The 19,267-nt window shown below is 40.7% G+C and overlaps 1 protein-coding gene across 3 annotated transcripts in view; it reads right to left on the bottom strand.

The window, feature by feature from the left end:
* VEPH1 (ventricular zone expressed PH domain containing 1) overlaps nt 1-7,747 on the bottom strand; it is a 101,987-nt gene extending 94,240 nt beyond the window's left edge. For all 3 annotated transcript variants that reach the window (XR_008749431.1, XR_008749432.1, XM_055817354.1), the window contains exons 1-2: nt 7,446-7,747; nt 4,800-4,870 (exon numbers count right to left, since the gene is read on the bottom strand). The gene's annotated coding sequence lies outside the window, so the exon portion shown is untranslated. The remainder of the gene's footprint in view (nt 1-4,799; nt 4,871-7,445) is intronic.
* Between the last annotated feature and the right edge of the window lie 11,520 nt (nt 7,748-19,267).

Here is a 19,267-nt window from a genome sequence, read left to right as displayed (position 1 = left end):
AAGGGAAGCGGGGCGACAGAACAGCCTGCTGTGCAAGCCCCTACTGAGAAAGGGGGGAACTACAGAGGACATTCACCAGCACTCAGCAGCCGCACTGGCCAGAAGCATACTGAGCTTCTGCCAGCCAAAGGGAACGCAAAGACAGTGCCATGGCCCTGAGTAAGCTCAGATGCACAAGAAAGGAGAGGTTAAAAACTTGAATGCCTCTGTGCCCCGGGAAGCTGCTGCACAGCTCAACAACCTCACACCAAACAAGCACTGCTCAATGGTCACCTCAAGCTCCCTTGAGCTTTAGCTACATCTGTGTTAGCAATCTTTTGGTACACAAATGAACATGCTCACTGCTTCAACACCAACACCTTCCACATCACCAGTATTTTCTCTACAATGAAGCGTGTGGAGACAAACACAGCGTCAGAGCAACTGCACAGTAGTCTATCGTTAGTTGCTGTTCCGTGAATCAAAATGTCTTTCTGAAGTAAACATATATTTATGTCCTTTACATTTACGTATGTGTATATATGTATGTCCTTCACATTTAGGTATGCAATGATCTGAAAGTTTCAGCCACTAGTGCGTGTCTTTGCAGGAATACAACAGATCCATGACTACCCAGCTGACAGAATTATGACATTAAGGTACACATACACTAAATATGACAGTCATTAATCCGAGAGTTTGAGTTGGCTTCAAACATTACATGTTGGAAAAGCAGTTGCTAGAACTGGATCAGTCTGCCTTTGTGCACATCGCTTAAATGATCTAGTCTGTGTTTTCAGTGAGTAAAATTTCCCTGTGGCTTTACATAGAGGAAGGAGAAATGCCTCAGATTTGGCATATATTAGCTCAAGTAAAGCACAGTGGAAAAGGGAATCTTATGAAAAATAGGCTAGTCATAATCTGGACAGAGTGCATAAGAAGCTGAGTAAGTGTGAAAAGTTAAGGACTCAAACATCACTTTTTCCACACAGTCTTGCGTTAGGTGGAGCTGCTATAGAAGTGTACAGCCACAGCCACCCCGATGGCACACGCCAATCGGGTCAGGCAGAGAAGAGCTCCTGCCCGCTGCTGCCTGCCTGCTGGAGCACGTGGTGGCCTGCAGGAAGCTCTGTGAGATGTGTATCTAACCCAGGCATAGTTTGACATGAGAACATGTAGTAAAATATACATTATGTCACAAACAAAAACTTCCCCTCTGTCTTCATTTATTCATCTAATACAGAATATTTACCGATTTTGAGGCTAGGAAGAGATCTGCCAAGCACACCTTCTAGATGGCCCACGTGGATTTACAGCCAGCTCCTGTAGGTTCTTCTCTCAAGCTGATGAACGAAGTACTACATTGTCACAAACTAGATCAGTAAAACTTCTTTTTTGAGATACGAAGTACCCTTAATCACTGTTACTCTTTTATGCTTTTTTTTTAGGGTAGGGAGGGGGAACACAAAAAGTCAAATAAAAGGCCAAACCAATGCAAAACACTGAGAACCTTCTGGAAATGACTCAATGAAACAACTTCTATTTTAATAACCTAGACAGCACCTTGCACTTAACCTGTAATAAGTCCAGTTGTAGGTTGTTTTTTTTTAAATTTCCCCAAATCTATCAATATTTCTACACCAGACTTAAGTTTGATAATTTGCAACAAGACAAGAGCAGAAAAGAGCTAGTAAGATAGCAAACCCCAAAGCACAAAAGGCTAGATCTTCCTGACAATTGCTGTGGCATAAATCACTAGGCACCAAACTGAAGGGGATACTGTTAAGTATGAGGGAGACTGGGCTCATCATACCCATACTCAGCAATTCTCAAATTCAAAATACAAGTTCAAAAAGCCACAGACACAAGCTGATTTTTTTTACCTGTTCACGATTCCATGACACCCTCAATGATGGTTACAGGTGCTTGTGTTCTTGGGAAGCAAAGCCTGACCATTTGTTTTGCTCTCCTGCTACCCCAGGCAGCATCCAAGGGCACAGCAAGTGGAAAGCTGGGGAATCGGGTGGCAAGCAGTGAACCTGAAGCTGTTAATTGTAGTGCCAGCAGTAAGGCATTTCAGGAATGCAGACTAAAGCAGCCTAAAAGTTACAAGGGCTTCGTCAGGTGACTAAAGGAACCTAAATGGAGAGAGGCCTTATCTCTGAATGAAATGCTCTGTTTGTAGGACAAAATACAAAGCCTAGTCCACTTGAGGGCAGTTGTTTTTAATAGAGAAAAACAGAACTCTCTGTGTTAGTGGAAAGCTATCCTTCCCTGGGAAGAACATAAAAAAAAACCCTCAGTAAGCTCACGCTGAAAGAAAAAGGACAAGTGAACGAACTTGCTACAGAAGAGATTTTCTGTCCAGAGGAATAAATGCTATCATTCTGTAACACTTTACATTAATACAAAAGAGGGTCTGAAGTTTGCTTTGGCTTTTGACATTACTCTCGTAAGCAGCACAACAAACTCTGCACACAAAATTTAGGAAAACGCTTGAGGAACGAAGCTGAACCCTCCATTTGATCAGCTGTGCTGAAATACAGTGTCCCCTTCTTAGCCTTTTGAAAATTATATTCTGTTCAATGTGCTTCTGCAGAAAAAGTTTCTCAGAAAGGCCCTGTTCTCTACCTGATGAACACTTTTCACCTAAGTTTTATAGACATTACTAATGACAATACAGAAAAACATTTACTTACTATAAGCTCTTTGAAATGGAATTATAGCAAATCTTCTTAATAGTTACATTGTGTAACAGTGCTGAAAATACTTTTCTTGTATAGGTCTTAAAAGGAAAGACTTGTCCCTTAAGCATCTCCTTGCTCACTACAAGATTGCACTGTTCCCTACTAATAGCTAGCTGGCACTGAAAAAAGGAAAAACATGATACACATGTCATTTATTTAAAATTTGTTTTTAAAAAGACGTCAGGTTGGATGATAAAACTGCTTCAGAATATGGTTCCTGAGATGTCTTATGACCTTGACTCCACATCACCTATCAGTATCTTTTCATTTAGATAGGATTGTAGATTTAGATAGATTACTGTATCTGTCAGACCAGTGCCTGAGATGGATCAGACTTCTATTTGTGTCCCATGTACACAAGCAATGGCACAAAGGCAAAGGGTCTTGCCAAAGCCTGTACACCCTGCAAGGCTCCCCACTGGCACACTGTCTGTGGGGCTTCACAGCAGGAACCCGTACCTTCCTATGGTCAAAAACGTCAGAAACAAAGCAGTGACTCCAGCTCTTGTAAGCAACTTCAAGTCACCATTATGAAGGGAAAAAAAGAAGACAGCTTATAACACAGGCCACTTCCACTGGTTCATAGTGCAGTCCCACACCTAATTCAAAGTTTTGATTGTGATTTTCAACACCTAGTTTCAGCTTGTCATGAAAAGCGGAAAAGCCCTACGTTCCCGGGACCTTGAAGCTGTTCCCCTCCAACTCAACTTGCTGGAGGCACAGCATTTTTTACCAAAGCTCCTTATCAGAAGCAATCAGAATAAAAGCTAGCCTGACAGGTTTCAGAGCTTGAAGCAATTGAATTGGTTTGTTTGCAAAATAATTCCCCCAATAATAGAAGATTAACAATAAAAATTCCATGTAAAAGGGCAGTTGGACCTAAGGGCATCCAAAAGCCAATTGAACTTTGAGCTAAAAGACCGAGTCTTACAGTTTATCAGGAACTCAGATTCTGCAGAATGACATTAGAAGGACAAGAAAAAAGAAAGAAAAAAAATCTGTTAAATCAAAGAGGAAGGGGAGAGGATAAAAATTTTGTAGAATTTCCTTCACTGTAAATTTAAAGAAGTTCGAATAATTTCCTTAACTTTCAAAAGACTTGAAATGTAAGTATGGTTACTTGATTTTACCAGATGGTGCTATCTCACTGAAACCAAAAAAGCAACCCCCAAAGAACGGTGCAATAATATTGCTGATCTAGTTCCATGCTAAGCAACACGAATCGAGAAAACCCTCACTATATTTAAGGAATTTTAGGAAATGCAAGCCACCTAGAATTCATGTTAAGTGAACCTCGTAGTATCTTCTAGTTTGCTCACTGCAAAGCAAGACACAATTAAAACCTTACTATACTGTTGAGCTGATCATGTACATGAAGTTACATAATAGTACCTCCTTCTGAAACGCTGTAAGTCCTGAGCTAACTCACCCCCTGCAGCAAAACACAGAACCCACTGCTATCGGGGATGGTCCCTGCATGCTCAAAGCCACTGGCCAGTTGCAGTTGAATACATTAGGAGACAACAGGCTGCAAGCACAAACAATCCTCTTGCTGGAGTCACACTGAAGACAGATGATACTCCAAACCCAGCACACAGCCAGGGCTCCCCAGCAAATCCAAGGTTCATTTAGCACTTCCCAGACCCCGCTCTCCTCTAACACTCTGTTTGCCATGGGCACCATGCATGTCTCTCAAATGCTGCAGCACAGCTCCTGGCTGGAGCACTTCCAGCTGGTGTTTCTTATTCTGCACTGAAGGTCCAAACTACCACAGGCACCACAGCTTTTTGATAACAAAAGGTAACGTTCATTTTCTGAAATATTAAAGAAAGAAATCTAAAAGTTATAAACTGAGCACCCGGTTCAAAAAAGTAACTTGGATTTAAGTATCAAGAAAATGACACAGGAGAGGAAGGCCATCTGAGAATTGTCCTTAAACAGGGACACTTGTGTTAAAGGACTGGGAGGCCAGAGGTCTTGCTTTATCACACCAATCTTGGGCAAATCATAGCCCAATGCTTTGACTACTCTATCTATAAAAAGGAAAATAAAATAATAAAAAAAAATTCTTACCTTGCAGACATGTTGCCATGCTTAATACTCCGGGTTGCATGAAGTGCTTTGGATGCCTTGGATGAAAGAGACTATAGGAAAGCAAAATAGTATTAGTAACTCTCTGCCTTTTCAGCACTCTTGTGTGCAGACTATAAAATATATGCTGCATGATACATCCAGGAATACAATTGTGTATTTCACAAAACAGGGTTTAATATTTAGGACATGGTCCCATAAAAAACCAACAGGACAGCAGCTCTACTAAACCCTGTGGGAGTTTGTGATATTATTCACACATGCATGGATTGAACAAAGCAAGGTTTAGATTTCCATTCTCTCTGGGGGTGGGGACAAATTTTTTCAACAACTGCATATTTAGCTTTATTTTACTTTTCCATGAAAAAGAAAAAGATTAGAACTAACTTCAAAGCAAACTTCTATTCTGTGCATATATGATAGGATTCCCTTTTCTTGAAATCCTTCTCCCCCATTTCACAGGAAACATCTGTTTTGTGGAATGAGAAAAAGTATGTCTCAAACAGTTACTGAAGTTTGTAGTATCTCCAGGACTGCTGGATACTTCTTCCTTCCCCACACGCGCTCATACAGGAAAAGAAAAAGAAAGCCTAGATACATTTCTTAGTTATTTTCAGCCTGAAACTTTCCCAAGAATATTCACATATGCAATTTATGGACAGAATACTGCAAGATATTTCAGAGAACCTTTTTTCTTCCCCTCCATGTTACACTAATGACTCCATTTATTTTTATGTTTGAAAAGCATTTACTCAGTAAAATAGAGCACTCTTTCAAAACTTTTAAATTAAGTTCTCACATTTTTCAGTGAAAGAAAAGGATTAAAGATTATATTGAAAGAGCATCATTTTCACACAGGGTGAATAGACTACAGCAGTTCCCATGGGATCAGCTGCATATATTTAAACTCTTCCCACAAGACAGCCATTGTTTCCTACAAGCCTCTCCGTTTTTTTCTGTCATGACAGGTTTCCACACTTCATGTCATCTAGAAATCCCATAGATGCTGAGCTGGACCAGATGATGAAACAATAAATTATGGAGTCTACTAATTAGACTAGGGTTAAAAATGTTTTTTTGCTAGTGAAACACCTTGCTGCAGTCCTGGGAGCTGTGAACTGACTTGCTCTCAACATCCAGTTCTTATACACAAGGAAGCAGTAATCTTATTGGAAGCAACTGCAAAACAATCGGAGGAATTATACAGGCTCTTTTTAAGATCCATCACTTCTACCAGAACTGCAAGGCTATACTACTATCTGCAGTTTGAATTAAGTACATGTCTAGGAAGAACACTGAAAACCAGCATGTAAATATTCTCCCCTGCAACAAATTGGCTTATTGAGTAGGTTTTATAGGTCAGATGCTGCTTTAAATGAATGAGATTTCACAGATCTCCAGGGCAATTTTGGCTGCACCAGTCCATGCAGAACCTAAGTGATGCAAAGTGGTAAGAATGTACTTATGAACTTGAAAAGTGCTACTTTTGCAAAGAGTTTATAACTTGACCATATTTTTTCTCAATGTAGATATACCTACCTGATAACCTATGTGCTGCCAAGAGATTTTTCTACAATTTTCAGTGCATGACAAATCAAAGGTTTATATCTGACTGTTGTTTCAGAACACACGAATGCTGTAACACTTCACAAGACTCAGTATTTTCTAACATCAATGAGACAGCTTTGTAAGAATTACATTTCTAAATATCTTCATGATATTAAAATATTATGCTAAAACAAACACCGCACTGCTAATATGGAATAAACTGCTTCATATAACAAATACCAATGCACTCATTGTCATGGTTATGCTGTCAAAAGCTGGTCATTTTCAAGTGTTGCTCAACAAGCTTTCATATCTCTGACAAATTGTGAAGACTGTAGTGATGTTACAGAAAAAGAACTTGTTATAAAATTTTACAAAATATATAAATGTGTATTTCTGCCTAAAGACAATGAAAGACTGAACAGAACAGAGCATGAGGGACTACAGGATAGGGTCTCTAAGAATGCCACTTGAAGTAAAAATTGGGCTAGAAGCAATAAATGAATGCAAAAGTCACTGTCCCTCAAAGTCTCCTGAAACAGCAGTCACCAAACAATCACTGAACGTCCTAAGGTTCCGACCAAGTACCTGGCAATTCTCTCTAGTTTCTCTTCAGCACATTTTAATAGGGCCAACAGTTCCCTAGCCTGCCGGCGTTTTCAAAGTTCCCCTAACATAAGGCAATAATGCTACAGCACAGGGCACAAAGTGCCTCCTGAGCACAGCGAGGAAAGTGAAATGCATTTGATGCCCCAGGATGAATCAAGAACACTGCAGGATTAATGTACATGCTGTCACACACCACATACACAAGCACTGCTTTTTCTTTCTGTGGTACTTCAAGCTACCTTAGAATGTTTTTCACAAACATAACTGTAATACATTTATACATATAATAACCACACTGCATTCACAGAAAAACCAGTAACAGTCGCACTATTAATGACTACATTTCCTACACTCTCAAAAACCTCTTCCATTATTTAATATTTGGATCTGCTACTCAACTTCTTTCCATGCAGTAATTTATTCATTATTGAAAGTGTTAAATGAATGCATATTTAAGTTAGTTATTCATACCTCTCAGAAGAAAAATCTCTGAAAAACATTAATAATTGAAGGGAAATTGTCGCTCTTTAGAGAAATTCTGATAAAAATCCATTACAGTTGTCAGTCCCCCTTCCATCCCCCGTCTCTGGTATGTGAGGCTGCTGGCTCGGTGCACAGCCTTGTCAAACCAACCGTACAGTCTATTCAGTTACCCTGGAGTTGTCATGTGGAATCAAGCAAACAAATATCTTCTCTCCATTTTCCCCAACTCCAGCACTCAAAAACAGATCAGAACTAATTCTTCACAAAGCTTAACTTCAGCAGCAGCTTGAGTGAAAATGCTCGGAGCTTGATATGGAATTTGAATTAGTTAAGAGGATTTATCAACAGCCAGTGGTTACATTCAGTTAATTAATAACTTGCTTAAGGGTAACGAGGAAATTGCAGAAGTTAATATTACTTATGGGGCCTCTTCTCAGAAGCTGGTGAGAAGGCCGGACCCTTTCAGTGTCTTTGCAGGAAGATTAGCCAAAAGAAAAATCAAGGACACTGGAGGAAATGCATCCTTTCAGTTGACACCCGTTGCACCTCACCAAATTGTAGAGCTCCAGCCAGCCCTTAGAAAGCATAACTGCCCAGGTGGAACCAGTGCCCAAGACCTACCTGAACACCTCCAAAGCTTGGCAGCTCTAGCAGAGAAATGATTTCTAAATCATTCTGGCAGCACTCTCCATGCAAGCTGAACATGCTTTCCTTCCACATTAAGCACATCTGTATACTTTTCCCCTTAACTTTCCTTTCCAACAAATCAACCACAACTAAATCCTACCCTATGCAGCGACCTGAAGGATCCTAATGGAACTGATACTGGCTATGACCTCCTCTCCTAGGAGAGCACAGGAGCAAACCCACACTGGGAGTGTCCCAGCAGACATTTTTTTATTAACAGCCAAAGTAATATCAAATGAACCAACACACAGAACAGCAAAGTGTAAGGCCAAGCACTCCTAACCAGCTGCTGCAAGAAAAAACAGACTGTTTGCTGAAAGATAATGAATAGGCATGTTTGCACCGTTCTTGTTAGGGCTTTTGTCCTTTTGCAACACAGAAAGAGTTTATAAATGATACAGTTTTAAAAAAACCTGCTCCATAGAATACACATTCAGTCATACGAGTCCTCAATTTTGTTGGCAAATCCTCCAAATAGCTTTTTTTTGCTCCTGTTCATTCCACCATGGCCTTTACAAACACACACAAAATTAATGGTGGGTGAACATACTTTTACTGATGTTAAAAAACAACTATGACTTTCTTAAATAAAATGCAACTGTGCGTTCTCTACATCTTCCTTATAACTTAGTGAATATATGAAGAACACAGCTTGCTTCTTTCCTACCTCTACAAGGCTGTAAAAAAACTTGCAAGCTGACAGCAAACATAAATACTCTTACTCTAAAACTCATTTTCTAAACAAGAAGTTTTAAAAAAAATATTCTTCAAAAGGCAGCATGGTCTAACCAGGAGAGCATAAATGAGGGTCTTGGATTTTACTTCTGCATCTGTTAACTACTTAAGTCATTGTACAGCAGGAATTACGAGGTCTACTCCTTCACCCATTGCATGCCTACTTTTGACTTCTAATAGCAACCAAAGTTACATTTCCCTGCAGTGTCTGAAAATCTTCAAATTTTTCATGTGCAAGAAAAAATAGAACCACAAGCTGGTTTTGTACTTACTCAAACATAACTACAGTTGTAGCTAATGACAATCCTCAGAAGATTTACATGAAAAAGCTTTTCTGATAACTGTGCTGAAAGGGCAAGAACAGCGTTGACCATCTTCTCAGACAACCTGTTCTTTTAATGTCACGAAATGGACATTAGAAAGGGGTTACTCTTACTCTGAGGTGAATGCCCTCTGCTCCCAGAATCATCTGTAGAGTCAGTAAGAAAAGCAAGACAGACAGCAGGCTGGGCAATATAAGGCAGCATAGTAAGGATCAGTGAGAGAGACCCAAACAAGCTTTGAAAAGACAACTGATGGCATTACCATAGAGCAAGACATTGATGTGGCCCATTCCAAGCTAGGCACTTCGATCCCTTCCGATCTGTATACTCCCTGCAGAGGTTTGACATGCTAGCATCACCCTTTACAACCCTGACATAGTCATACCTTAATTCTTTTGCTTCTGCTTTTTCATTGACAGATTCATTGCTATAAACCATTAATGTCACTAAGACAATGAAATGTTAGCTAATGCAAGGTGGCATGTGAAAGAATATGGCAGGAAGACTGACTCAAGCCGCCCAGTGCAGTTGTCTTAAAGTTCTCTGACTTTCCTCTTGCTGTTTATAAAAACTGTCATCAACTACACAGAGAACCAAGAAATTACCACTGGACTGCTTAGAAAGAGAAACACAATCAGAGACAACAAAGAGCACTTGAACAACTCTAAAGCATATAATGCATGTGGTAAACAGTATGCTGCAATAAGGCAAAACATGATATTGTGCTAATAAGGCAAAAAGATTTTCACGTACATTTCACTATCTGAAAAAGGAGAATTTACTTTATGAAAATAGGTTTTGTCACGCTAGAAAAAAACTTGGTTTTAACTTTCATTATAATAGCTACAATGAATTCATGTCCTTTTTAAAAAAAGTACTGAGAATATTTATTTTGTTAGCCTTTTTAAAATAAACATCTTGTTAGGAAAGAGACATGCTATTGTTGTCTCTCTAACTAATTGGTGAAGAGAAACAGAATATTCCATATTCATTGCATTTAGCCTAAATGAGTCATGTTATCGTCTACCCAGACACAGCATTTTAATTTTAATAACAACAATGCTGACAGCTACAATACTGTTCTTGCAGAAGTTTGCTTGTAAATAATTAACAATTGTTGTATAATGACAGTGGGTTTTTTGATAGCTCTATTAATTTCACAGTCAGGCTGGTGTCTCTTTCATTTAGGGTATTCATAAAGATCCAACCCCCTCCCAACCTACTAACATAAAAGGCTAATGGAAAAAACAGGTTTAAAAAACAGGTTTACATCCCTGCAGTCTTTCCCGATGCCAAAAATCTGTTCTATGCCAAGAGTCAGCCATGGAAAACCAAGGAGGATAGTATAAAAATCACAGATCATACCTCCAAATGGTTTACATGTTTTACTGGTAATGATCCGATTTTGAAGTTCAAGCCTGCATTGCAATAAATAACAAGCTCACATAGCAAAATGCTGTTCTGTGTTGTAGGACCTGGTGGCACTGTCAGAGGTTAGACTCAGCACAGGATGGGGAACCACCTATTATTGTCCTTTAAGTATGTGCACTCATGCCTCTCAAAATCCTGCCAAGCAAGACACTGATGAATGTTTCCCTAACCCACTCATATTTTAAAAACCTGGCAACACTCCTCTGGTTCTGATGGAATCAACAAGTATACAAATACCTTGAAGACCATGAAAATGCTTCCCGTGTAAGCAAGATTTTTATCTGTCACATGCCATATAGCTCACTAATTCACAGCTACATCTTTTACATACATATTAGGAATTTCATCCAAGAATTTTAGACCTGGAAGCAATGTTTCCTCTAGCATAATAGCAGATATCCAATTTGATTTTTTTTTTCCCCTTCAGATAACGTATCCTGTTTTTTTCTTTTTTCCGTGAGGACGAAATGTTTCACCCCAGAAATAACAGAGCCTCTCAAAAGTCCCGTGAAGTTAATGGAGAGATTCTTATTGTCATTACAAGGTTCTATAGCCTTTTGTTCTCCCAGCAGGTATTTCCTGAAGTTACCTTGTACCCATTCGCTGTCTCAGACAAAGAAGTGAATAATGACACAGACATTTATGAAGCAGTCTTTGGTTTCTATATGGACTAATCTGGGCCATGCATTTGACTGGCAGCAGCCCAATACTTGGTGTACTTGCATAGTTTCATACACTAAGTGGATTATTCAGGATTGTAAGCTGTCTTGCCAAACAAAAAATGTTAGATGTCAACCTAACATTTCTATCAAATTCCATATTAATTATTAAAGCTATTTTCTAACTGTTCTAAGTGTGGGGTTTTTTTCCCCCCATGCTAAGTATTGCTTATACTCCAATTACTGGCAAACTGCAGCAATCTCGTTTGACACTTTTAGAATAGCTGTTTATTTCTAAAGGCCAAATCCTGTGTACCAAAGTCAAAGCTCCTGCTGAAATTAAAAGAGGTTTTCCCCAAACGAAGTCTAAAAACTACAAGATTTGACCCATTGTCTCAGAGGAGCTAGACCCTGCCTCAGCACCGTAGCTGTTAGTCAGGTTTGTAGGTGGTTATTGCCTGGCAGCCCTATCTTGTAACAATACACAGAGCTCATTATCAGCTGCACTGCTCCAAAAGGCTCATCTGCATCACAAAAGACAACATCTGCTGTGCATCTAGGTGCCATCTCGTTGATAAAGTATATCTGAAAAAGTTTGCATACTCCTTTCTTTATAGCCACTGCTGTTTTGGAGACAGTTCCGAAATACTCATAGGCAACAAACAAATGTCACTGTAGGTCCATCTGACAGCACTTCAGATGCTTCCCAGCCTCCCTTGCTGCAATGGCCAGACTGCAAACACGCCCAATCTCTTTTTTACATATACACATACATGCACTCTCACATTCATCTTTTGCATATCAGATAACATTTTCATTAACCACCTGCATAATTTTCCAATTGAACTGCATATTTTATTACTTCAGGCATCTATTTCCATTCACTTTGTTTTCCACATACCAGGCTTTCTAATTGAGCTGCATAGTTTATGAACTGTGCTAATTGAGCTGCATAACTCCACTGCTCAGTTTTTATATACTGTACCAAGCAGAATATCGAGTGCTGGATTTGTGCCACTGGAATTACAAGCTCTGCAAGTTAAGGAGTACTTTAACAGTTCTGCTGTATTTTTCACTTCTTAAGATTTCTGTGTTTTTTCTACTTTGTAATTCCCAAATGGGTTGAAACCTGCATTTGGCTTAAGCAAAAGTTTTTTTAAGGATGGCCAGGACAAATTAATTAAACTGTTGATGACAGCCCAAGTAATCCTTGTATTCTGTCCCTGAGAGCAGAAGTCAAGAAACTTACCCTAGGAGAGCAAAGGCAGTTACTCCCACACACAAGAAAAACTGCCTGACTACAAGTGACTGTTCCAAGAGGTGCTCACACTCCCAGTTTCTGGTTAAGAGCCAGAAACCTTTAAAAGGGTCCTAGAAGCAGGAAGGAAAGGCAGTATTGATAAGTAACGATGAGGACATGCTGTTCTCAGCTGCCACAAGTTAAGAGCCCAGCAATCAGGGCATGCCTGCTGCAGAGAGAGACAGCATCTGGAGCCAAGACTGGTTCTGCACAGCATCCAGCTGTTTTTCATCCTAATTAAGTCTATAGGCTAACAGTGATGATTAATATTAAACACCTACTCTCTGAAGCTACTAATGAAACCAGATAATCCGTACCATAGAGCCACATTTAAAATTAATACAGGCATTAATGCTAACTTACAAGAAAGAGAAGCAGTACATGTGATACAATGTGCTCATGCCTTTCTTATGCACAGGTTCTCCTCTTGGCTATGGATAGATGCCACAGTAACAGACAGTACATAAAAAAACACCACCAAAACATCTGTTCAGATGCTTAATAAGCTTACCATCATTAACACTATACTTCACAGATGAGCGCAACGCTTTGAAAGACAAACAAGAGGAATAGTACTTCCACCAGAAACTCTAATTTCAGTAACAGCATCAGAGCTAAGTAGTGGCAGTTATTTGGAGGCTTAAGGAAACCAGTCAGCAGGAAAAAAAAAAACAAAAAAAACCAAACCAAAAAAAACCACAACACAAAAACCAGAAGAGGCAGCACCTCAGGGGACAAGTTATTTGAGTGAATTAATATCAGCACTAATATGGCTATGTAAATGCCTTTCCAGGACAAAGTTTTGCTTGCTAGATTTGTAGAAGAGGGTCTCTATATAAATAAGTGAGCAGGAAACCATACAAATGCAGGATTGGAAAATCATCAAGAGATTACCTAACCTACCTCCTTATGTTGAGGCAAGAGCTATCAGGTCTAGGCACACCTGATGTTTGTTCTGATCTTGCTTCCCTAAGCAAAGCTTTTCAACACTTCATAATTAGGAACATACCCAGTAGCCAAAGACTTCTTCATACCCCATTAGAAACAGAGGACAACAAATCACTGTTTTGTTAGTGTTTGACTTCATGATTCTTTGCTCTTGCAAACACCTCCTTTCAGAGCAAACATCTCTTTCAGCTTCCCACTCCTCTTATATTTTCTTGTCCTCTTCCCACCCCTCCACCCCCCACACACCCCCTTGAATCTCCACTGGATTCTCCTTTCTGGAATTTCTCAGCCTACTCCTACTGGGTACTTGTGCCATCAGGGAGCAGCAGGTCGCTGCTATGCCCACAGGCCTGGGCTGGGCACCAGCAGGGTACGATGATGCTCTCTAACCAATCTGTCTCCCTGCCCAGGGAGATGGTGCACAGCTGAAGCCTCCCTGCCCCAGCTCCTGGCCACAAAAGAAGCTTTGATTCTTGTGGCATGGTCAATACAACCAGTTTAGTTTATTATCCTGCACCAGCCACAGCGATCAAGCACAAGGCTGCCAACAGGTACCCCCCAGCCCACACAGTATATCAGCCCCCTGTCCCGTTTTGGCTATCCTCTTCACCTCCCCTCCTCTGCCTTGTGTATGCCTCTTTGTCACAAAACTAAAATTCCCATTACCATTATCCAAGTAAATTCAGTTTTATATAGTATTACAGACACAGTTGCCAGGATATAGCTGGCTTTGCAAAAGTCCCCTCCCCAGAAGGCTGCTGGTACTTCCCCCAATTTATCTGTGAGATTTGATCATTTCCCTAGTGGCCCCTCTTATCCAGCTGTGCAATCCAGCTTTCCCCCATACCTGTAACTTTTGTTAGCTTCTCACACCATAATCTGTCACATCTGGCAATTTCACACATCGTGCCCCGTGCTTTTCTATGTCCTGTTCATGTGGCCTAACCTCAGGCCAGGGCCTGAGCAAAATTTGCCTCACAACATTTTCATTTCCTCAGTTTCTTTGTGGTTTGGAGTTTTTTTGTGGGGTGTTTTCTGGTTTGGGGCTTTTTTTTGTTGTTAGTTGGGGTTTGTTTGTGGGGTTAGGGTTGGGGTTTTGGTGGTACCACTATAACCTGTTGTCTTTTCCTTAAGCATTCCCCCTAGCCTCAGAACCTCCTGCTCCATAGATGTGGCACACAGCTAAGCAGTGGCTCCAGTGTGAAACCAGTTCCCTGAATTTTCAAAACATATTGCAGAGAAACCATCTTTCCTCTCATAAACTAAAAATGTAAACCAATAGTCTCCAACATAAGACAACATCTGATCCTTTGTGTCCAAAATATTGTTCTCAGTTTTTTCCCCCAGCAAGTCTGAATTTACCAAACAGTGAAATGTACACATTGCATTAAATCAAGTAATAGAAAATTCAGTGCTCACCTTTCAAATCCAACTCAGTAGTAAACTGATTCAATTTTGCTGTCAATTACACTAGGGAGAAAATAGAAAAAAAAAAATCAGATTAACACATTCTGAGATGAATGGTATTTCATATAAGTTTAATCTTACTTTTGAAAGGTACAAACTCATCACATACATCTACATGGAGAACCCTGCAGAACACCTGGAAGGCTCAACACCAAAACAGTTACATCACCATCTAACTGTATTAGGGTTTCCCTTTTTCTTTCCTTCTCAGCAGGACTCATGGGACAAGAAAAGAATTTAGGCTGGGATCTGAAATTCCCATACCCAGTCTAATTGACTTTAACCATAAAGGTAATTTTCTCCTAACTGTCAAGTCAGATTGCTCCTTTAGCCTCCCTCAAGACTATAAATAGCTGTTCCTCTCTCTTCTCAGAAAGAGAAGAATTAAAGAAAGAAAAGACATGGAAAAAGATTGAAATCCAAACAAACAAGAGGTAGATGCCATGAACTTAGGAGATGTTGTTAGGAGGCATCAGATCTTAAGTCAACAGATTCTTGAACTTAACTTCAACCATACGAGTAACAGTCTCATTCTTTTTAATTATTCATTGCCCATTTCACAGAGTCAGAGAATGCCAGCATGGCTGAGATGGGAAGGCACCTCCAGTAGTTATTTAGACTAACCTCCTGCTCAAAGCAGGGTGAGCCAGAGTAGGTTGGTCAGGGCCGTCTCCAGTTGGACTTTGAACATCTCCAAGGACAGAGAGTGCACAGCCTCTCTGGCCAATCTGTTCCGGTGTTTGACCTGCCCCACAGTAAAGAAGTTTTTCCTTACATTTAACTAGAATTGCCTGTATCTCTGCTCATACCAACTGCCTTCTGCCCTGTCACTGAATATTGCCAAGAGGAGTCTTGCTTCACTCTTCCCCGTCAGGTGTTTATATATATCAGTAAGACCTCCCTAGGCCTCCTCTTCATCAGGGCAAGCAGTCTCAGCTCTCTCAGCCTCTCTCTCTGTACCACCCCCTAATCATCTTCATGCCTCTTCACTGGACTCACTCCAGTATATCCCTGTATTTCTCGTACTGAGGAGCCCAGCATTGGACCCAGCACTCCAGACACATCTCACCAGTACTGAGCAGAGAGGAAGGATCACCTCCCTTGAACAGCAGGCAATGCTCTGCCTAAGGCAGCCCAGTGCTCTGTTGTCTGCCTCCGCTGCAAGAGCACATTGCTGGCTCACTCACCACCAAAAGTCTTCTGTATCTGTAAACTTCTGTAGACACTGATTCAGCTTTCCACACATTGTTTTCCAATGTTTTCATCCACCATTTTTGAGAATCAGGCTTTAGAACAATATAAGCAGGCACTACAGAGAAAAGTCATGGCTGTCACAGCTGGACTCAACGATGTGACAACAAATAAGACAAGTGTGATACTGGTATTGGAATACACAGTGACAAAAGGAAAAAGATTAGCATTCTAGAGTTAAAACTGATCAAACAGAATGGTCAGCCTTACCTAGAAGTTTTCTGATGCTTAAATAAATCATCTCCAATTTCACATTCTCATTAATTCTTGCAAATAAACTCTTTCCTACTGGTTACCGTAATGATACTCTGACAATAGAGAGGATTTTAAACGAACATCATTTTCTTGTCTGAATTATATCCAATATCAGTTCCATTTATTGCATCTCATTAACAGAAAAAACCTCCACCAATGTGTAAAGCCTTCCTGAATGTCCTCAAACCTCTGATGAATTTCACTAGCATTATTTCACCTTAAAAATTATAAAATCTACTTAAAATCTGCAGTCTAAGAGTACCTTCACCCACCCTACATTATGCTCCCAGAAAAGGGTTAATGTCATGCATATATACAGACTAAGGACTTTCTTATTTTAATGGCAAGGCAACAAAGAAATTCACTTAATGACAAGTTCTTGGACTAATGTATTATTCATTTTGTTATGTGACAGTAGAACAAAATTGTATCCATAAATATATAATGTTGTACACCACTTTTTAATGTAGTTTACATTTATGAAATAATTGGCTGTCTTTCACCACATTATCCTCTCTTTATTCACTTTTTTAAGTGGATGTCATAAAATGCAGTTTGTGACATAGAAGATGCGCTCATTTCAGGAACAGAGACAGAAGCTAGCTTGGATAAACATGTGAATGACAACCTCTGTTTCTGATGAAGTTTTCTAGTTTGCTGGAAAGATCTTGGAGGCATCTTTACAGTGTTTTTCTCACATATAAATCGCTACATTACTCCTTTTTCCTTGTGATTAACTTTATGTATTTTTAAATGCATGAATTCATTCAAAGTCAACATATTGTAATTAATCAGCATACTTACCTTCATTTACTTCGTGGTACGTGGAGCTTTGACTCAAATAGTAAAAATATTCAAGCCTCCCTACTTGGTGTCCTTGAGCAAGGCAAGCCATGAGCAGCAAGACATCTCAGCACAGGCAATACCCTCGCTGGCAGCATCTGACTGTACCCAGCAGAGCTGCGTGCATGCACCACAGGCCACTAATGGTCCCAGGAGCATCAAGCAGTGAACCAAGTCCCAGATACACCCAGGGAGTCCAGCCAGAAGCAAAGGAAACAAGGGCAGAGACAGGACTGGTGACAAGGCTAAAGCACATGTCTGAAATCCATCCAGGAAATGGAGCAAGATGCAAGCTGTAACATGCTTGTATGAAGGGTCCATCCAGGAGCCAAGCTGCTAACAGCATCGGTCTGAGGTCTATCCAGGACTGAGGGACTCGGCTTCAGCTGACCTAGGACCCCAGGGCAGGTGTGGGTGGTGGCCCCAGGTGAGGCTGCTCAGCACCATCAAGGCCAATCAGTGCCCTCAGAGCACAGACACTTTCAAGGTTCCATTATTCATGTCTCAAATTTTGTTCACCTTCATAGTTATGAGGAACATTTCTAGATTATTTTATCCATTCCAGTCACCTGTATGGCGTCTCCAGTTACTGCCCTTGCATGCTTCATGTTCACACCCAGTTCTGGGTTAGGTACCACATGGGTTCCTTACACTGAGAAGGCTTTTCTTTAGGCAATGGGGAGGTGTAGGAAATAAGTCCTCTGCTGCCAGTGCAGCCCCAGCTCCTTCCAGCCTGCTCTGCATCAGCCATGAGACCCAATTCTGTCTACACAGGTGAGAAGACTCCAGCTAGCAGGCTCTGTAACAACAGGAACCACCTGAGCACCTCAGCCAAAATGTTGTAAGGCATGTAATAAAACCTATTCCTTCCACAAGTCTGTAAGCTACTAACATTTTTACAAATCTGCATGCTTTTGCCCTTCAGCAACAGATGGGTCTCATGGATGTGAACAGGCAATTTCAGTGCCAGACAAATGCTGCCCAACTGCCAAACCCAACACTGAATCTTTACTTGAGCAGCAATTAAACTAAAACAATGCAGATACCCGGAGCCTTCCTTTAATCATTCTCCCAACCCTGTGTTAATTAGCTAGGCTGCAGTAACTACAGAAATGATGAGCCTACATGAGAATGAAAAGTAGAATTATATTAAAAATTCAGTAAATTATACAACACTCCTTCCTATCAAAATATTTTAAAATATTCATGTCCCCACCCATTCATTACCACGAAGTAAATGAAGGTAAGTATGCTGATTAATTACAATATGTTGACTTTGAATGAATTCATAAAAATACATAAAGTTAATCACAAGGAAAAAGTACATATTCTACAAAGATCCCAGGATTGTTCATTAGACTTCCTCATATTGCGGATCACTAACTGCCATTACCAATCAGATTAAAAGGTGGCATTTAGGAGACGCCAAGGCTCAGCACGCAGGCACTCATGCCGCCGTGCAAAGGTCACCATGGTGCTCACCGGGCACCCAGCGCCGAGGCCGGGCTGGCAGAGGGCACGCTGCTGTCCCCCGTAGGGATGGCAGCGTGGGAGATGGCCGAGCGGCTCCTGACGCAAACCCTCGCTGCTCTCGCTCCCCACGGCCACTCTGCACACCGGCACTATGCGGCCCGAAGGCCACCGCTTTGTGTAACAGAGGGGTAGCACCACGGGCCTGACTGCCTGCGTCTTAAAAATCATAGAAGTGTTCAGGGTGGAAAACACTTTTAAGGTCATCAGGTCCAGCCATTAACCCAGCACTGCCAAGGCCACCAAGCCATGTCCCTAAGCACCACAACTACGTGTTGTTTAAACACCTCCAGGGATGGTGACTCCGCCATGTCCACGGGCAGTCTGTTCCAGTGCTTGGTGTCCTTTTGGTGATGGAATTTTCCCTAACCTAAACTTCCC

The sequence above is a fragment of the Falco peregrinus genome, chromosome 12, assembly GCF_023634155.1.
Source record: "Falco peregrinus isolate bFalPer1 chromosome 12, bFalPer1.pri, whole genome shotgun sequence".
Classification (NCBI taxonomy): Eukaryota; Metazoa; Chordata; class Aves; order Falconiformes; family Falconidae; genus Falco; species Falco peregrinus.
This window is presented reverse-complemented; position numbering and strand designations above follow the sequence as displayed.